We start from the raw sequence: 19,372 nt of genomic DNA on the forward strand, positions 1-19,372 counted from the left end.
ATGATTTGCGATCAGGTACGTAACTTCGTACGATGCTGTGAGGATCGGTTTGTCGTGAACGGCTGTCTCACCCATGCTGGATATGACTGTGGTGGGGAAGTGTCCGTCGAGGGACTTTGCGAGCACATCTAAGTGCATGGCAATCGCTTGCTTCAGCTCCCCAGGTACAGAAATGTCTCCAATTCCAGACACGTCTTCGATCTTACTTACGCAGTCGTCCAGCAGGGGAAAGTTTGCGAAGTTGTCATTCTCTGTTCGTCGTTTCCATAAAGGTAGCTTTTTTTTAAACGCATTCAGGTTTTCTTCCGCTTCGATGATGTTGACTCCACCGCCATGCATCTGTCGATTGAGATGATTGAGAGCATCGAAAATATCGGCCATGTACGCCAAGATGAGAATGAACTCAGAATCTTCGAAGCAATCTGCGTGACAATGTTGGTGCTCTCGCAAAAACAGGGCTAATTCCACACGCATGGCAAAACCCCGATTCAGCACCTTTCCCCGGGATAACCACCGAACGTTAGAATGGTACAGAAGTACCTTGAATTCAGAGCCCATTTCCTGACAGAGCTCTTTGAAGATGCGGTGCTTCATAGCACTATTTCGCACGTAGTTCACACATTCAACTACGATTTTTAGTACTTCTGCCAGTTTTGGAGGCAAGGTTTTTGTTGCCAACGCATGCCTGTGCAGAACACAGTGTGTAACAATGATGTGTGGTGCATCGGATTTCACCAGCGCTCCAAAACCAGAGTGTCGTCCCAGCATGGCTGGAGCTCCATCCGAACAAACTGCAGAAACCATATTCCACGAAAGATTGTTGTCTCTGAAGAAGTCATCCACGAGTTTCTTCACATCAACTGCCTTGGTTGTTGTTGTAAGAGGCTTACAAAATAAAAAATCTTCCTTTATCTCGTCGTCTTTCATATAGCGCACGAATACAACAAGCTGGCTGAGATTGGAAACGTCGGTGGTCTCATCGAGTTGGAGGCTGAATTTTGCTGGGCTTGAAATCAGATCTGCAACTACTTGAGCCAAGATGTCATTGCCCATGTCGTCTATTCTGCTGCTGATCGTGTCATGTGAAAGAGGAATTTGGGATAACTTATCTTCAGCAGCTTTTCCCAGCATGATATTCGCCATCTTCAACGCAGCTGGTTTCACGAGTGTTTCACCAATGGTGTGTGGTTTGCCCTGCTTTGCGATCAGGTACGCAACTTCGTACGATGCTGTGAGGATCGGTTTGTCGATGGGTACGAAGCCGAGAACAGGCAGAGTAGCCTTTTCATCGAATCTGGCTCTCTTCACCTTGAATTCAGCGAGCGTTGTGTTCTTGTATTTCCCATCATGCAGCTTTAGGAAGTGTTCCTTTAGTTTTGCCGGTGCTAGACTAGAATTGCTGAACTTGGCATTTCAAATCATGCATTGAGGACGCTGACTCCCATCACGTTCCTCTTTACACGTGAATCCATATTGTACGTATTCGTCCAACCACTTTATTTGTTATGTTAGTATGAAGGGATTGAAAATCACAAATGGCGTACAACAACAGAGCGCAATGTGGCGTATGTGGGTAATTCGCGGCATTCACGCCTGAAAGGGGGCGGGGCTTATCTCCGTGGCTTATCTCCCTAAAAACAGTACCGTTTCCGCCATCCACCATTGAACTAACCACTAGTTCTGCTTTATACTTGTTGTGGAAGTCCCTCAAACGTCGGACAATCAAACGCCCCCGTGTCTGGGTTCATAATATTTTCCGTAGTCGCACAACTGCGTCTGAATGACGGCCGCTTTCAGCGTCATTCGCGCAGCCCGGTGGAAATTCGCGTCATTCGCAACCATTCGCGTCTGTGCATTGACTTTACATGTAAACTACCTCGCAGTGTGTGTCTGCCGAGGGGTTCGGCAGACACACACTGCGATCAAGTGAGCCGCCGCTTTAAAAATGAATGACCGTCTATTCCTTAAACCTCTTGAACACTAGCCCTATTTTTAGGTCTCTGCTCGAAAATTGCATACTCATACTAAAGAGAGTGTATTTCTGCAACTACAAGGTCTATTTTAATAATTTTTTGATTGTATAATACAGGTAACACTAGTGAGATGTGCTGATATGTGTAAATATTGTGTGTATGTTACTGGTTAATAACAAATACACATATGGCACGGCTCAAATTGAAAAAGTTTCAGGTTCGCCTGAAAAAAAGCACTTGTGTCTAAAATATTACTTGAAATAAGGCCTAAAAATGTTAATGGCATAGCCAAAGTCATAGCACAACAGGTTTTACAGTCTCTAAAACGGATTTGACTTCGATTGAGTGAAGCAGGCCAGCATAAACCAAGCAAAGGCATGCACAATTCTCATTTTTGGAAGCAGCAGTTGCATTGCTGTATTCTAATTTTATATACTATATAACTAAATATTAACTATATATTCACTTGTCTTATCTTAAGAGTGTTCAATAATCCTAATAAAGCAGTTTGACACCATTTTCAATAATGTTGAGCAGTCATATCTGTCATTCATAACAATAAATGGCTCATAATGTGTGTCTATGTGACACTGGTAAGGCCTGTGATCGGCCGATTTACAAGTGTGAGACCATTTTAGATGTGGGATAGTCCAACGGGAGCCATGCAGGGGTGTTTGAGAATCTCCTTGTCCCTTTACTGACTAAAAATCGCAAAATGCAGGGCAAACCCCCTTCTCTACATGGATTGGTCCACCTCACAGAATCGGCTGCCATTTTGCCATTCATTCCGCCCGCGCATTGATACCAGTCACAGTCATGCAGCACAGGATGGAGGTCACATGAGCGCCGAAATCCGTTGGAATAAATCCGTTTTACATCGCCAAAACCGTAATTTTTTTTTTTACCCAATTTATTTTCTCGTGACCAGTGGCTGATGTTGGCATGTATACCCATAACGTTTGAACGGTTTGAAAGAGAGTAATTTCGACGCCGCTGCTCGTTTCCGGGTCGAATCACGAGCCTGCTAGATGTGCTCATCCGCCATGTGCGATCCGTGATGAGTGATGAATGTCTGATGTAATTCAGCTGGACTTGTTCCAAACGGTCCAAAACTTCACATGCTTGATAACACTCATGGCCTGAGGATGTCTACAAGCTAATTTTCACTAATACTCACAGCGCCACCTGCTGGCAAAAGGAAATCTGCATTTTGTGACAAACTCCTCCGATTTACATTTTACACCATGTGGTTTACACTTGACACAGAGCAACATAATGCATGTTTGCACGCGTTCTGTAGCGCCAGGCAGCGGATACAGGAAGCATCGGACTATTTGCAAAGCATCATTTCCAGCATCAGGCGGTCCACACGGGATTAAAAACGTCTCGCTCGCGGACGTTCTCGGACGCGCAGGCCGGAGTCCCGCCGGCACCCCCGACGCGCTGCAGATTGCGAGGGCCCGTTCATCGCTGCTCGCAGCTTTAATTAGGGCCCGAGCTACCGACAACGTCGGGCCGCGAAGGCCCTATTGAAATTGTGAGGGGTATTATTAGGGCCCAAGCAACCAACAACGTCGGGCCGCGAAGGCCCAATTGAAACTGTAAGGATTATTATTAGGGCCCGAGCTACCGACAATGTCGGGCCGCGAAGGCCCTATTGATATTGTAAGGGGTATTATTAGGGCCCGAGCAACCGACAACGTCGGGCCTGCGAAGGCCCTATTGATATTGTAAGGTTTATTATTCTGCCTTTTAATTTTGTGGGGATGGAGCTTGTAGGGGTACTTGCTATGCATGAAAACTCACCAATTTTGGACCCCTGTCAGGTCTGGTGTAGAAACTCTGCTGCCCTAATTTGCATATTTGTGTGTAAATAAATGGCTCTCTAGCGCCCCCTACAAATCGGACCGGCGACGCCCCTCGCCCAGTATGTCCGATTGACTTGAAATTCGACACACATCTCCGGCTCTGCTAGATCTAAAAAAAAAAAAAAGCCTCTCAGACCCCTAAGCTCCGCCTACTTAGATTTTCCGCCATATTGAATTTAGTGTAAAACACATTTTTGCGAACTCCTCCATGCTGGGTCCGATTACTACCCAATTTGTTGTGGATCATTAGTGGATATAGATCATCATAAGTTATCAAAAGCTTTTTGATATCTCTTAGCGTTTACAAGATATGGACCAATAAACATAACTTCTCAACCGTTTGTCCTAAAATTACAATATTTGCAGCATATGTGCACATCTCTCTCTCACCACAGATTGTTTGTTGATTTTCGATAGTAGGCTCGTAATTGTATATAAGTTGTTAGTTTTAGATATTATTTGACTTGATCAGTATTATTGGAATTTAATAAACTCTGTTATACATTAAAGAGCAGCTGTCTGTGATTACTTTGTGCATGTGTATTATAACAGCTGATATGTGGCCTGTGCTCAAATTCAAACCTTCACTGTGAATATCAAATAATTGACTACTGACAGTGTGAGTGAACACTCATTATGAGACTTAGTTTATAGTTTGGTTATTGGTCTCTAATCTCAGGGTGGTGCCCCGTTGTTATTAATATTAATCATTTTACTAATAACCAAACACGCTCCTGCCAGATCCCAACAATGTTGACACCCATCGCTCGGCTCATGCTGTATTCAGATCTTTTCATAGACGCCTGTGCGATTGAATAACTGTTGTAGTGCTGTAGCTGGGAGAGATCATGAATAATGTTCAGGATGGCTGTGTGGATTAGTGTGAGGGGAGTCCGGATCACATGGGACTCCCAAAGAAATGCGACTCCAAACAGTGGATATTATCCAAAGTCCATGCGCTTGTTTTTCCTCAGCTCCCCATCGAAAACCATCAGCCCGCCCCTCCATCACAATTAGCTCATCCGGTTGCCCCCACCATTTCAATCATTTACAATGCACCAGGCACTTTCACACATCATTTATAAGAATAAAATGCCCAGGCATTCTAGTTGGGTGTCATTCACTTTAATCTGTTGTGACACCTAAATCAAACATTGTTGCTCTGACTGGACCACATGCAGCAAACACTGATTACTCACAGCTCTGTTTGATTTTGCACACACTGTGCACATGAAGACATAATATGATGGTTGTTGAAAAAGCAGCTAGTGTTTGTATCTACTGTGGAGAGTTGCTTAAGTCTTAACATGTTCACATGTACATTTGTTCAAATATCACGCACTGTGAAAAACCTGCTTGAGTTGTTTGTTTGTGGCACACTTTGTTTAATTCATCCTCTACTGAATCTCTTCTGACCTTTGTAGTACTGCAAGTGAGCCTCACAGCCTCAAGCTGTCTCACCCAAATTCAAGCCCCTTATGGAGCTAAATCCAGGTCAAATGTTTTGTTCATTTGAAAAAAAAATTTGAACCTCAACATTGAAAAATACAGCAATGTATTCAAAATAAAAATAAGTGAATGAAAAGTTTTTTTGGGTTGAATATAATTTTGATTCAGTTCTGGAATTTTTTCGAATACATTTTTTTTTTTTCAGTTTTCACTTTCATATATATTTTGATATTTGAGTTCTTATATTTTTCAGTTTCAGATTTTATATTTTCAGATTCAAATCTTTTTTTTTTCGGTTTCAAATCTTTTTTTCACTTTCAGGTTTTTTTTTTCAGTTCAGACTTTTGACCCTGATCTAACGTGGGGGGCGTGGTATCAACTGAGAGGGGCGTGTCATCATGAGTGACAGCATAACAACGAGGGCTGAGGAGTTCCTCAACCACGTTGCCTTCAGGTAACGTGGGCACCGCGAGAATTATGATTCAACACTTTCTATACACCATATTCACGTGATTGGAAGTAAAAAAATTACGCTAGTGCCAAAATTCTGTTTAGCAAGCTGTTGTAGCCTCTACTTGGGACGAATCACAGTAAAAGAGCAATAAACTATGCCATATTGGGCCGTTCAACTACCACACTTTAATATCTGACGTTTCGCACTTCCACACACAACTGTGAACGCAGCATAGTATCCTTGCGATGGCGTCCGCTCCACCCGGACCGCCTGCTGGCGCCAGCGCGCAGGTAAGAAATCGACTTTATTTTTTTATAGATACTAGAAATTATCCTAAATATTAGAATGATGATTGTAAGATAGCGTCATACATAAAGGGAGAAGATTTATTTAAGTGGGGATTTCGCCAAAGCTAGAAATTAAGCAACTAGCTTAATGCTATTAGCTAGTGTTTGTGAATTTTTCCCTCCTTACTGTCCAGCTCAAGTCCTTCAATGTGTGTTGTCTTTCGTAACAGAATGTCGACTATAATTCGACAGTGGCTGCAGCTGCACAGAGCCTTATAAATGTTGCTTGGCGCCAATGCTTACAGAACTTTGTCATTCATCAGTGTGGATCCTCACATCGTTATCACTGTGGTTATCTTTATAGTTATAGTTCTTGGTGTGGACAGACCTTTAGTTTACACAGCATAACCTTTGCAGTCCTCTTTATTGTTGTATTCTGATACGTAATTTAGGCTATGATAGACGCCTTCCAAGTTGGCTCACTTTGCATATGTTTTAAGTAATAACTTGCATGCTGTTTGTTTGTTATATGTATGTGTCTGTAACTTAAAAGATGTAATCAAGCCAGTAAAATAATTTGTGTGTGTTTTTTCTAGGACCAACTGAAAAGGGACTTTCTTCAGAGACGACTGACTAAAGTTTCCCAGGTCACTCAAAGACTGCCCCTAGATGTGAACTATTTGCGGTTTGTAGTCAACCAGGAGATGGCTCTTTTTAGGTCATTGTCGGGCCAGGTTCAGATGCCAGAGGATGTCATTAATGTTTTGACGCAGTTGTCAACACTTATCAATATAGAGGACTCTGATCCGACCCCTAGTCAGGTGCCAGTGTTGCAAGGAGAAATGGGACGGCCAAAATATGTTGTGTCTCCTCAGCAACTACAAAGCTTGATACAAATGTCCTTACCAGTGTCATCCATTGCAAAACTTCTGGGTATTTCTGAGAGTACAGTGAAACGGCGCATGCACGATAATGGCCTTTCCATAATGCAGTTCTACACTAGCCTAACTGATCAACAACTAGACAATTTCATGAGGTCAGTGAAAGCCAGGACACCACACGTAGGATGCCGAATGATGAAAGGAATGCTGCAGGCCACCGTGTCCAGTGGAAGAGAGTGTTTTCTCTTTGTTCACATTAAAACAAATTAAATGATACTATGTTGATACTTGCATCAGCATAGTATCAGTTACGTTCACATGTTGATCTATTTAAAATCTGCTTACCTTTATAGTTTTACTTTATGTCCTCTGATTTCTATATGACAAATGTTTAATTAAGAAATCTGCTTTTTTTTTTTTTTTAATGAAGGAAATCGAGGATGCAGATCTTGATTTCAACAGTGCCAGTGAGCAAAATGCGACCAGTTCTGGAGTGATTCTTCCACCCATTGCATGTCCCCTATGTGAGCAGGATATGGCACGCCTTAGGGCCGCTATTGATGTTGCTAGACCATCTGAGTCCTACGGCCGAGACATTTATTTAGCTGTATTGAACTATGTACTAACTCATGTACAATAAATGCAAACGTTGTGTTTCAAGGGTTTTACCACTTTAACACCAAGTATACAATGAATGTGTTTTAAATGTTTATTTGTTGTGACTGGCAACAGTGAAGCCACATGTAAAAAAAAATGAATAAATCGTATAAAATCTTTTTTTAATTCCAAACCTTAACATTTTGTTCTCTTTTATAAACATTCAACACAATTTTTGTGTTTACGGAACTCATTTTTCAAAACAAGTATTTTTAAATATTACAATTAAATACTTTTCTTTTCTCAGAACATGAGAGTATTAAAACAGCAGTTTTTGCTAAACATGAACAGAGGCAAAAAAAAAAAAATAGAGGGTAGAGAGAGAATTGTCTACACATTGTGAAATTCCTGCCCGAGATGAAAAGCCTCCATCATAACCTTTTTGAACTCGACATATGACCTCATATGTCGTACGGGTAGTGCAATTGTCTCTGTACATGCTGAGACGACAGGGTAACAGATTCTGTGATGCCCAAAGTCTGCACTGCAGTCGTGGTTAAATCTGAGCATCACAGCAAAATCCTTCTTCTCGGATGGGAGAAGTGGGATGTGACCTTGGCCCGTGATCCACTGCAGAAACCTTGCAGGTGTGATGGACCGTGGGCCTTCTTCGTCCTCTTCATGATCTTCAGCTATGAAGCAAAGAGAAGAAAAAAAAAAGAAGTTATGTGACAGTTTAAAATGTAGTTTTCCTTTTTTACTGCAATGCAGGTCTTTAATTTAAAGAAGTGAAATAAACAGAGGTACTCTCGGTCACAGAAGAACAGCTGATCCAAAACAAATGTAATCAAATGTGTGTGATTTCCTGAGGTTTGGAGATATTCCACTATTTCGGCCAAGCACAATGGTTATAAATGGCATTCTGTGTTAACATTAAGTCTTTCTACATAGAATGGAGATATAGATTGGCCTTTGTAAAAGTTCTCATTAAGAACTACAGGTTTAGAAAAAAATGTATTATTTGTATGTATAATGTATATGCAGTTGTGGAGTGTAACTAATTTAATTTACTAACTTTACTTAAGTACTATTTAAAAGTACTTGTACTTAACTTCAGTATTTGCATTCCATGCTACTTTATACTTCTACTCAACTATTTCAGAGGGAAATCTTGTACGTTTTACTCCACAACATTCATTGAGAGCTTTAGTTACTGGTTACTTTGCAGATTTAGATTATTAATACATATTACTAAAATTAGTTCCACCTTCAACAGCCGCAACATTAAAGTGATCAACATTAATGCATCAATAATTATAGTCCAATAACATGATATATATATATATATATATATATGATACTGAAATGGGCCATTCTTCAAAATGACTAATTATACTTTTGCTATATTTTGATGCTAATACTTTTGTGCTTTGACATAATTAAGGTTTTGAATGCAGGACATTTACTTGAAACGTTTTTTTACAGTGGTATAGCTACTTTTACTTAAGTCAAAGATTACTTCTTCCATCACAATCTATATGTATGCTTATTGTGATAATGGCTTTGCTCAGCCAAAATAAATATTGTGAAAAAGAAAAAGAAAAATATTGAAGAAAAGCCAAACACTAGGATGAAGTTGCATGTTTCAAATATAAAACAATTGTGCAATTTGTAACTAGTATGTTTTCTTTATGCAATACCTCTTCATGGCCCATATCCCTGGACATGTTGAGATGTCTTTTTCCAAGTCCTGCCTGGGCAAGGTCAAACTCTTCAGAGGAGGTTGGGGTTGTCTCTGCATTAATGTTCAACAGGTATGCATAGAAACTAAAAGGCCTCCAGGTCTTTGTGGATGCTGTGCCACAGGTCTTTAGACTCTGCATCATTCGCTTTCCACGGTTACTTTTTCTTGTGGAAAACCCAGGGAAAGATCTACATGATTAAAAAAAACAATTAGATAAAAATATGATGAATATACATATGAACTAGTCAAACTACCATTAAATGAACATGAAAAATGAAATTCCATAAAAACTAAAACCTGGCCATGTCCTGTTCTACAGAAGACGATGGCTCTTGCTGCGTTCTTCCTTGCTCTTGCTGTCCCTGAGAGAGGTTCTGTGCGAGCACATTTATAAGGCTCTGTGCAGCTGCAGCCACTGTCGAATTATAGTCGACATTCTGTTACGAAAGACAACACACATTGAAGGACTTGAGCTGGACAGTAAGGAGGGAAAAATTCACAAACACTAGCTAATAGCATTAAGCTAGTTGCTTAATTTCTAGCTTTGGCGAAATCCCCACTTAAATAAATCTTCTCCCTTTATGTATGACGCTATCTTACAATCATCATTATAATATTTAGGATAATTTCTAGTATCTATAAAAAAATAAAGTCGATTTCTTACCTGCGCGCTGGCGCCAGCAGGCGGTCCGGGTGGAGCGGACGCCATCGCAAGGATACTATGCTGCGTTCACAGTTGTGTGTGGAAGTGCGAAACGTCAGATATTAAAGTGTGGTAGTTGAACGGCCCAATATGGCATAGTTTATTGCTCTTTTACTGTGATTCGTCCCAAGTAGAGGCTAAAACAGCTTGCTAAACAGAATTTTGGCACTAGCGTAATTTTTTTTACTTCCAATCACGTGAATATGGTGTATAGAAAGTGTTGAATCATAATTCTCGCGGTGCCCACGTTACCTGAAGGCAATTGAGGAACTCCTCAGCCCTCGTTGTTATGCTGTCACTCATGATGACACGCCCCTCTCAGTTGATACCACGCCCCCCACGTTAGATCAGGGTCAAAAGTCTGAACTGAAAAAAACGATCTGAACTGAAAAAAAACAACCTGAAAGTGAAAAAAAGATTTGAAACCGAAAAAAAAAAGATTTGAATCTGAAAATATAAAATCTGAAACTGAAAAATATAAGAACTCAAATATCAAAATATATATGAAAGTGAAAACTGAAAAAAAAAAAAATGTATTCGAAAAAATTCCAGAACTGAATCAAAATTATATTCAACCCAAAAAAACTTTTCATTCACTTATTTTTATTTTGAATACATTGCTGTATTTTTCAATGTTGAGGTTCAAATTTTTTTTTCAAATGAACAAAACATTTGACCTGGATTTAGCTCCATAGCCCCTCCCCTTCTGCCTCACCTGTCTGAGATCAATGTTAGTCGGTAAGAGAACACGGCAACAGATTTACTTCCAACAGTGCACTGATTAACATGCAGACTGGCCTGTAAATGTATGACAATGTTTTGATTCATCCTAGGTATGAAATGAAAGCTTCACCACAGAAATACTGTGATTGCATCTGGATTGTTCAACTGTATTTTGCTTCTATAATATGAGTGTAGAGATGTTTGGCCGAGTGGTGGAGGGAGAACACAGTGAGGTCAAAGTAATCTTTACCTGATGTAGTTTACAAAACACCAAAAAGCAGTTCTGGTAAGGTTGTGAACAAAAAAACTAAAATAGAAAACAAAAGCAGATCCATAAATGAAGAAAAGAGAGATCAGGCTAGCCGCTAGAGCCGTGGCTACTGGGCAGCTAGCAGCAAGCTTCAGCAGAGGGTTGTACTGCAAAGTCAGAGTATTGAGTTAGCTAGCTATGTTGAGCCTAAACCGCACTCTTAACCTGCTCCAGCGGAGCTTATGTTCAGAGTTTCGGATTTAAAATAAAGGTTCTCTTCAGAAGCCGAATATGTTTATTGCTTTTCCTGGCAATACCCTCAATGAGTGATAATGATTCTCAGCTGAAGGAATACATTATAAGCAAACTTGTTGAGCAGTAATGTTACGTTGGTAATTCCACCAAGCAAAGCCATAATATTAATGTTCCCTAAGCCCCACCCCCGTTACTAAGCCATACAGCTATCTACCATAGAGCCCATAATGTCACTAACCACACTCCTTGAAGACATGTTATCTAAGTTTTGGTAAAACAAAAAAGCGATTACAGAGAAGGGCTACAATGTGTGTTTGAAGTATATATCCAGGATGTTAAACTGGTTCAGCTGTTAAACCGGTTAAACAGATAAAGACAGAAGCTAAAGCTACAGATCACAGTGTAAAAGTGAACCACCACATCACCTGGAGATCCAGACAGAAGACAATGACATGAAGGAACAGCAGTGTTCCTGTCAAACTGAGTAGGTCTTTATTCAATCATTAAAAAGCTAAAGCAGCATGTGTATACATTTAGTATGCCTTCAGTAGCGAGTAGAAGTAGAAGTGCTATAACTAGTTAATGATGAGCTAATGCACTTTGCAGGTTTTAAATAGAAATGTAATGTTTTAGAAAGGTATATGTCCTTCAACCTCTCTGGGTAAGGAGTATCACTCTTACACAACGTTTGACCTCCAAATCCACTAAACCAGCCATGAAGAACATCTGAAATAACTGATGAGCGTCTATGGAGCAGTGAGGGATAATTGTCAGACCCAGTCAACGTTGACTTATTTTACTTTTGTTACGTAACGTATTTTTACTCAAACCACAATATTTTCCTTATCCTAAGTGGTTTTGTTGCATAAGTAAACTTAAAAAGCAATTCAAAGTTTATTTTGAAAATACACTGTATGCATGTAACAAGCAAAAACATTTTCTGTGAACACAGAAGTGTATTTTGAAACAATACTATAAGATTTTGTTACCGATGAGTTGTCTATTTAGACTTCAAGCAGTTACAGAGCAAAATGATCACATTAGCATTAGCATTCTGAGACCAGTTTTAGGACACCTGATGAATGTAAGCCAATAATACTCTCTCTTGAGTTCGGTGTTGGTCTCCACCAGTTCCTGAGGAAATGATCTGTCTTTTTAGCTGCTAAATGCTCCATATGTTCACCAGTAGCTAGTCTCAGTCTGTCTGTCTGCTGCTGAGCACAAAGAATACAGTGGGACAGCTACACAATAAGCTTTTTTGTAAACCAATCACTATACAAACATGCATACAACTCACCAACCTTCTCAGTATCGAATATAAATAGATACAACAATACTGTAGAATAATGTAATCTTCAAAATGATGGCCTTTAATCAAACAGAAAGACACATATTGAGTGCTGAGTCCTTCCTGAATTACAAGCCAAGACGAAAAGCCCTCATTGCCATTGCTTGAAAGAGTTGAGCTGAAGCATCTGAACGCTACATACGGACTGGCAGCCGGGCATTGAAGAAGAGGCGTAACAACAGCACTCTCTGACTCATCATTCAACAATTGTGTTGGTGGTGTATGTGGTGGGAAATGTACTGCTTTAAAGACGTGAGTCAGTGCTGCCTACTACAGAGAGATTAAAGCAGAACAACTCCCGTCCGTACCTTTAACAGCAAGGCGGAATAACAGCGCAACATTCCACCTTGAACAGGCTGTGTAAAAGGGGCTAATGTGGAAGTGGTCGCTCAGAGTGATGAATCTACAGAGAATTATCACCTGAATCTGCCTTCCTTATCATCGTAAAAGGTAGTCAGTATGGCAGTGTTGAGTTCAAAACTTGTTTCTGCTGTCGACAATTGGTCAAAAAAAATCAGGTATTTCAGAGTTAATGAAATTTGAATTTTTTTTACTAATTCACATGACAACTGCAAAGAACATATTACAAAAACGTGAAAAACATAATCATGATTAGCCTCTTCAGCCGTATGCTTATTCACTCCTCAATTTTCACTACTTTCAAATTGCTGCTGCTAGAGAGTTCTTGTTATCTAAGTGTTCTGCTGAGGGAATCAAGACTATCTAGACTCTCTGCTGGGTGACTCCTGAGGGAAGCAACAGATTATTTTATAGGAATAAATGTTACTGTCACGGGGCATGATGAGGACTCAAACGCAGACAGTCAGGTGTAGTGAAAAAGGTTTTAATGAACCAAAAACAAACAGGGAATCCAGGGACAAGACAAAAGATGAGGGGGAAAATCCAGCAGGAAAAAGGCAGAACAGGCAGACTGGAAAACCGGGAACAGGACGGGCGGGTAGGGAGGAAAACAAACAATGATCTGGCAGTGGGTGTGTGTGAGGCAGGGGTTTAAATAGTGACTAGGCAGAGTGAGCAGGTGAGAGTAATGAGCTGATGAGGTGAGTGTGACTGGCAGGTGCACTGAATGAACTGATTAGGTGAGTGAGGAGCTACAGAAAGAAACAGACACAGAACACACAGGGCAAAGCCTGATCGTGACAGTTACATAGTGCTATAGTGTGCTTTAGCTTTATGCCACTTCTGTGATAATAAAACATACCACCATTTTCAAATGATCCTAAAAGCAAAAAAGAAGACATTTTTCTCATCTTCATAGTAGAGTGTCAAAACAAATTCCTGCTAATCTTTATCAAACATACATAGAGGCACCCCAAAAAAGGCATGCACATACATATACAGAAACTACAGGCTCATGAATAATCAATCACCTCCTACTATTTGATCAAGGCAATCCTTAGCAGTATACCATCTGATAGAGGGATGGGACTGGGGTATTCACAGTGGCCCCTTAATCAGAGGGAATCAGTCAGAATCAACTCCTCCATCTCCCTCGTCTTAGACAAGCTCCCACTTTGATAGATCAAACGTAAACAGGCCTTGATCAATGGATAACTAATCATTAAAACGCCGCCGCTTCGAGCCCGGCTTGCTGCGACAGATGTTCCAAGTGTAAAATACTCATGATCATTCAAGCCCAGTGATTTAGTGAAGGTTGGAGCGATTACTCTGAAACCAAACTCATCATCAGAGCCATAACATCAATCTCAGCAGGGATGCACATTTACTTATGAGGGTTAATGAGAATGAGTCCAGTCATGATTCACACCTGCTTGGTCAGTATGTGCTGTAAAATTAAAAACAGACACCGCGTAAGGTAAATAAGACTTCTCTCGGTTTAAATAACAAATGATCAAATATGTTTAAAGTGAATGTCCTTGTGAAGGAGCCCAGAGACGACAAAAGGTCAGAGAGCAACGCTTGTGAGGAACTACTCTGTTTGATTCAACTTTGAATAAAGTTGGGGCATCTAGCAGAACTAACTCAAAGGAAAGTGGACTGGCTCTTTGGTCTTGAAGACATTTCACCAGTTCTATACTGGCTGATGTCAACTCGTGTCGGCTGTGTGTGGCTCCTTCACATCTTGATGACTGTTTACATGGATTGAAGTAATTGGTTTATTTCAGCTGTATTTCTAAAACATTAGAAACAAAGATATAACATGTTAAGGGATTAAGAACATAAACTATGCAGTTTGCAGGGCTCGACAGTAAGAGTTGCCAGGTTACCATTGGCAACCATTTCGAGAATAATAACAGCCAATTCTTGGCCTTTAATGGAAACCACCACATATAAAAAAACAGGGACAGTAAACAGCAAAATGTGCTCCACGAAGTTGATACATTTTTAACTGTTGTTGCATCATTGATATTTAAAGTTACTACAAGGAATTTTCATTGTGGCACCGATCATTAAGAATAACTATATAGAAATAGTCTATATATATGATCGTTTACTGATGTACGTAGGTCATATAGAGGCATCTGTATTAAATTCAGACTGTTTCAGAACCATTTAAAAGTGTAACAGTAACTTAAAATATTGCTGTTACAGACAGCTAATGGAACCGGACAACACTGAACTTGTGTTGGTGCGTTTACTCCAATGCACACAGAAATCTGTTTGCCAGTGAATGAAATGAAGTGTGCGACAAACACGGTAAAAACAAATTGCAAGTTGATTCAAATGACAAAAAGTAAATACGCTGCAAAGCGTGTACAACCTACACATGACATGTATGTCACATTTTCATTATTAAGCTGGCATTGTATCTTATTTACTCAAAATATTAAGTGATTAATAATAGCAACCATATCTTTAGTTTCGTCAATCAAAAGCTGATGTCTAGTTGGCTGCCTGGCAACAACTTTTAAAAGTTACTGCTGAGACCTGAGTTATATCTGAAAACTGTAATGGCAAAATATATTGAACTCTGTGTTGTGAACCCGAAACTTACGTGTGGTTAAAACTATGCAGTAATGAGGAACTTGCAGGTGAAAGTCTCATCTTACCTTGAAACCGTAACATCTGAACGCATCTAACAGAAACTAGATAATGAGCAGTTCAAGCTGTGTCAAAAGACCTGTACTCCCCCATGTATGATTTATCTAAGAGGAGTGGGCCTTTGTATGCATAAAATGATGTGGTGTCTGATACTTAGTCGAAGCTTTGCCACAGTCAACTCAATACGTAGCTGTTTTGTTTTCTTCCCTCTTGCAAGAGAATAAACAGACAAAGACAAACTTGAATCTTGTTAAGACTTTATTATTGATTTGTGAACAAAAACTCTCTTCTCCCGATTAACATAGAAATCTTCCACCACACTGCGCTCACGTAACAGACAACGGGCTGTGACCTTTTGAACCCGGAACAATAACAAAAAACAGCTGAGGCCCCGTGTGTGTTCAGGGAGGCTAAGTGGGGAAACAGCAGTTAGCTGTTCCCTACTGATTCAAACAGAGAATCAAATGTCCGAAATAACCCCGCGATGACGGGATGCTTCATCATTAACAGACAAGTCAGAATCAATGTAGTTAACACAACAACAAGAACCAGTCACATATATTTATATGACAACATAAAATGTCAAGCACGACAAATCGACCCAGCAACACTACAGCGCTAGAGCACGAGCCATTCATATTATTCATAAAAACGACACGATAGACAAATGAACACGGTAACGCTAAAGCAGTTCACTTACCACAGCTGCTGTTCACTTAAAGACAAAGTCCATCCTCCTTTCTTTGTTAACAAAGAGTTTAAAACCGCGGTTGTTCAGAACATCGGTGCGGGTCAGTTCCAGCCAGAGTCCTCTTGCGAGCATGTTCGTTGAGTTGTAGATCCACTCCGGTCTCTCCAAAAGCACGTAGCTTGTGCGTGTCCTGTCGTGTAGCTGCTTTGGTTAGCATAGCGTAGCTCCAAACACCAAGAGCTCAGTTGCAAATGAAACGCATTCTTAGCCATAAAATGTTCAACGCTTCTCCAACGCTGTCAGCCAGAAATACCGTTCGTACAAATCCTTTTCCATGCTGGGTCAGGGCTGCTAGCTGTGGGGTTGACCAACCCTTTGATACGATGTCCAGTTTTTCTGGAAATGTCCTCCAGAAATCCTTTACTCCTCCTTCAGCCATTGAGTGTTAAAAAAACACAGCTAGGTAAAATAAAAAGTTTCAACATAAACTCTTACTAAATACTAACATCTGCTAGTTAGCTTTCTGTTTGACAAAAGTCACGCTGGCCCACTGACCAATCACGGCTCACGTTAATGCTGCGCTGCACGTTAATGCAGACGTACTTAAAAGGCTACCTCAGTGCTACTGGCACGTCAAAGAATACGCCCAACATCTCAAACTAAAGATCTGATTGGTTGAAGACTATGACAATCAACAATATCGTCCCCATTCACTTTAATCTGCAAAGTCTACCTAGAGGACCTCGGGCCTCTCTCCTTACATAGAGACATAGGGGCTGAATCTGATTGGATGGAAGCAGCGCTGCAGGCTGGAAGCAGAGCAACAGAGGAAGACAGGAGCTGTGCAATGAGAAAATAAGATTATGGGAAAAAAATTATAATACATGTTATTTGTGAAAAATTATTAAATTATAAAACTTCGTGATTCTGTTTAGGCCAGCAGAGAAGGTTTAGCTGGCCCTGACGGCCCACCACTGGTGACCATGGGGGAGGATAAAGAAGAGGGGGCCGAGCACCGAGCGCAGTTTGAGTGCAAGGAGTTCAGTCATAGAGTAGTAGTGAGCGACCATGCTCCCTGGGACTCATGTTATCCAGCCAAGATTGGAGATATTGTACTGTGACCTGAAGTTGGCACCAGAGGAGAATCCACAGCATTGCAGCTGAGATGACGAAAGATACTATACCACCGAAGACAAGGCTGGCAAGCCAGAGAGCAAGTGGGAACCAGCATCCTCTCACATGACAGAGGATCGAACTATGTTATCTGTGGTAATGTACAGAACATGAAACACCGATGACATATGTCTGCACAGTGCACAGTCGACTGCAGAACAGAGAGTGGGCAATATAAAGAGCTGCAGTATCTGGAAGATACTGCAGCGCAGGTAGACACACAAATTGTAAAGATTTCTCTCATTCCTATGTATGAACGAGGAAAAAGTGCAGGATCAGCAAAATGACTCTGCATGTATTTACATTTACATATTTCCAGAATGTCCCCTAAACTGATGACAGAGACAAGCAACTGCAATAAGATCACCAAGACTCATTTTTTATTTGCCCCAGTCTATTTTCAGAAGACAGCCAGAGAGATGACTGTCATTCAGCAAGTCCTTGATATTAAGAAGAAAAAACACAACAAGCACATTCAAAGTCATGCTGAAGCCCTAATTGAGTTATGCATTGAGTGTATGTTGATTGTGAGGCATTTTGAGATGCTTTCCTGATGTCTCCTGGGGATAGGAACGGGGTGATATAAACAGCATTAATGGCAGAAGATGAAAAATGCTCACAGTGCCTCAGCTCTCTGGCAGGCATTTGTTTACCCAATTTGAATAGGAAGAAATCTATCATAAAAGCCAGAGTCGTTAACAGTCAGGATGACTCGGTTGTGCATCCTTTGTAGTGCACTTCCAAGATCTAAACATGCAGACTGTGCAGCTATGGCTGACTTCACTATGTGGCTAAATGATGAGGTTTATACTCATGACAACACAAATGTATAATAGCATGTCTGTTGGGATATTGAGTCAAAGCAACAGTCCATCATTTTGGGAATTTTTTTTTTCTTTTTCATCTCACGAGAGAGTAGGTATGGACAGTTTAACTTCTGTGTGTCCAGTACAGAGACAAGTCAGTGATATGTTTAGCCTGGCTAAGTGAAATTACTAGAAACATATCAAACCTGTTGGCCTTACTCCAGAAGAAGTGATAAGTCCTCTTACATGTCCAAAAACAAACATTTAATGACGTTATTTTAGGCTTATATATTACAATGCTTTCTATGTAGCCACCCTGCCACCTAGAGGTAACATTCATAGTGTAGTTCAAAACAAGAAATGTTAACCTTTTCAGTATTCAACCAAAACCTTAATATGTCCTTGTCATGTCAGTGTTTTAGGCTATTTACCATAAACTATATATATATTAGCACACTAAAGGCATGCATTGATGGCCGTTCAGTTACGAACACAATGAAAATCTGGATCGTGTGAGCCACTTCAAGTCTGCAGTATCTTTTTTACAGAGCTTAATTATTTTTATGTGGTTATGCAATCCAAACATTTCAAATCAAAGCATTACAATGCAATTAAAAATGCAACGCAATGGTTACTATCATACCACATGGAAATGAATGGATGATAATGGCATCCTACAACAGAAGGAAAAATCTGACACATCAGAAAATCCAAAAAGGTCAGCAGTGTCTATCTGTAGTATCAACACACTGGTATGGTCCTTATGTGGTAGTAGCCTTAAGGCTGAGGTATGGTTGAAATGAGCTGGTTCATATCATATGTCTTGCGACTATGTCTGAAAGGTGGGTGGGAAAAGATGATAACTCAATTTGCGATAAAGATATAAACATTTGGCATCTCTAAAGCATTCAAGTCACAGAAATTGTCGCAACCTCTGTTCGATAATCCACCAAGCACTGCTGAGGCATACAGAGGCTTTAAGACCTTTTACACTTCCTGGACTAAAGAGACAAAATGTATTCAGCAAAGAGAGTAAAAAAAAGTAAGTAAAGATGATAGTAAAGAGAAAAAATGCCATAGCTACAAAACAAAACTAGAAACCATCTTGCGACGGGACCACATCAAATCCAACACCAAATGGGGCCA

At 40.4% G+C, this 19,372-nt stretch overlaps 1 protein-coding gene and 1 long non-coding RNA gene across 2 annotated transcripts in view; one reads left to right on the plus strand and one right to left on the minus strand.

Annotated features, from left to right (window-relative positions):
• The window catches only part of fhit (fragile histidine triad diadenosine triphosphatase), a 273,240-nt gene that overhangs the window by 122,285 nt on the left and 131,583 nt on the right, over positions 1-19,372 (minus strand).
• Positions 4,942-8,415, plus strand: LOC142955501 (uncharacterized). Its single transcript, XR_012955861.1, has 3 exons — positions 4,942-6,034; positions 6,628-6,716; positions 7,343-8,415. It is a non-coding gene; the product is annotated as an uncharacterized LOC142955501 (long non-coding RNA).

This window comes from Anarhichas minor, unplaced genomic scaffold, assembly GCF_050575085.1.
Source record: "Anarhichas minor isolate MPS153535 unplaced genomic scaffold, ASM5057508v1 ptg000023l, whole genome shotgun sequence".
Taxonomy (NCBI): domain Eukaryota; kingdom Metazoa; phylum Chordata; class Actinopteri; order Perciformes; family Anarhichadidae; genus Anarhichas; species Anarhichas minor.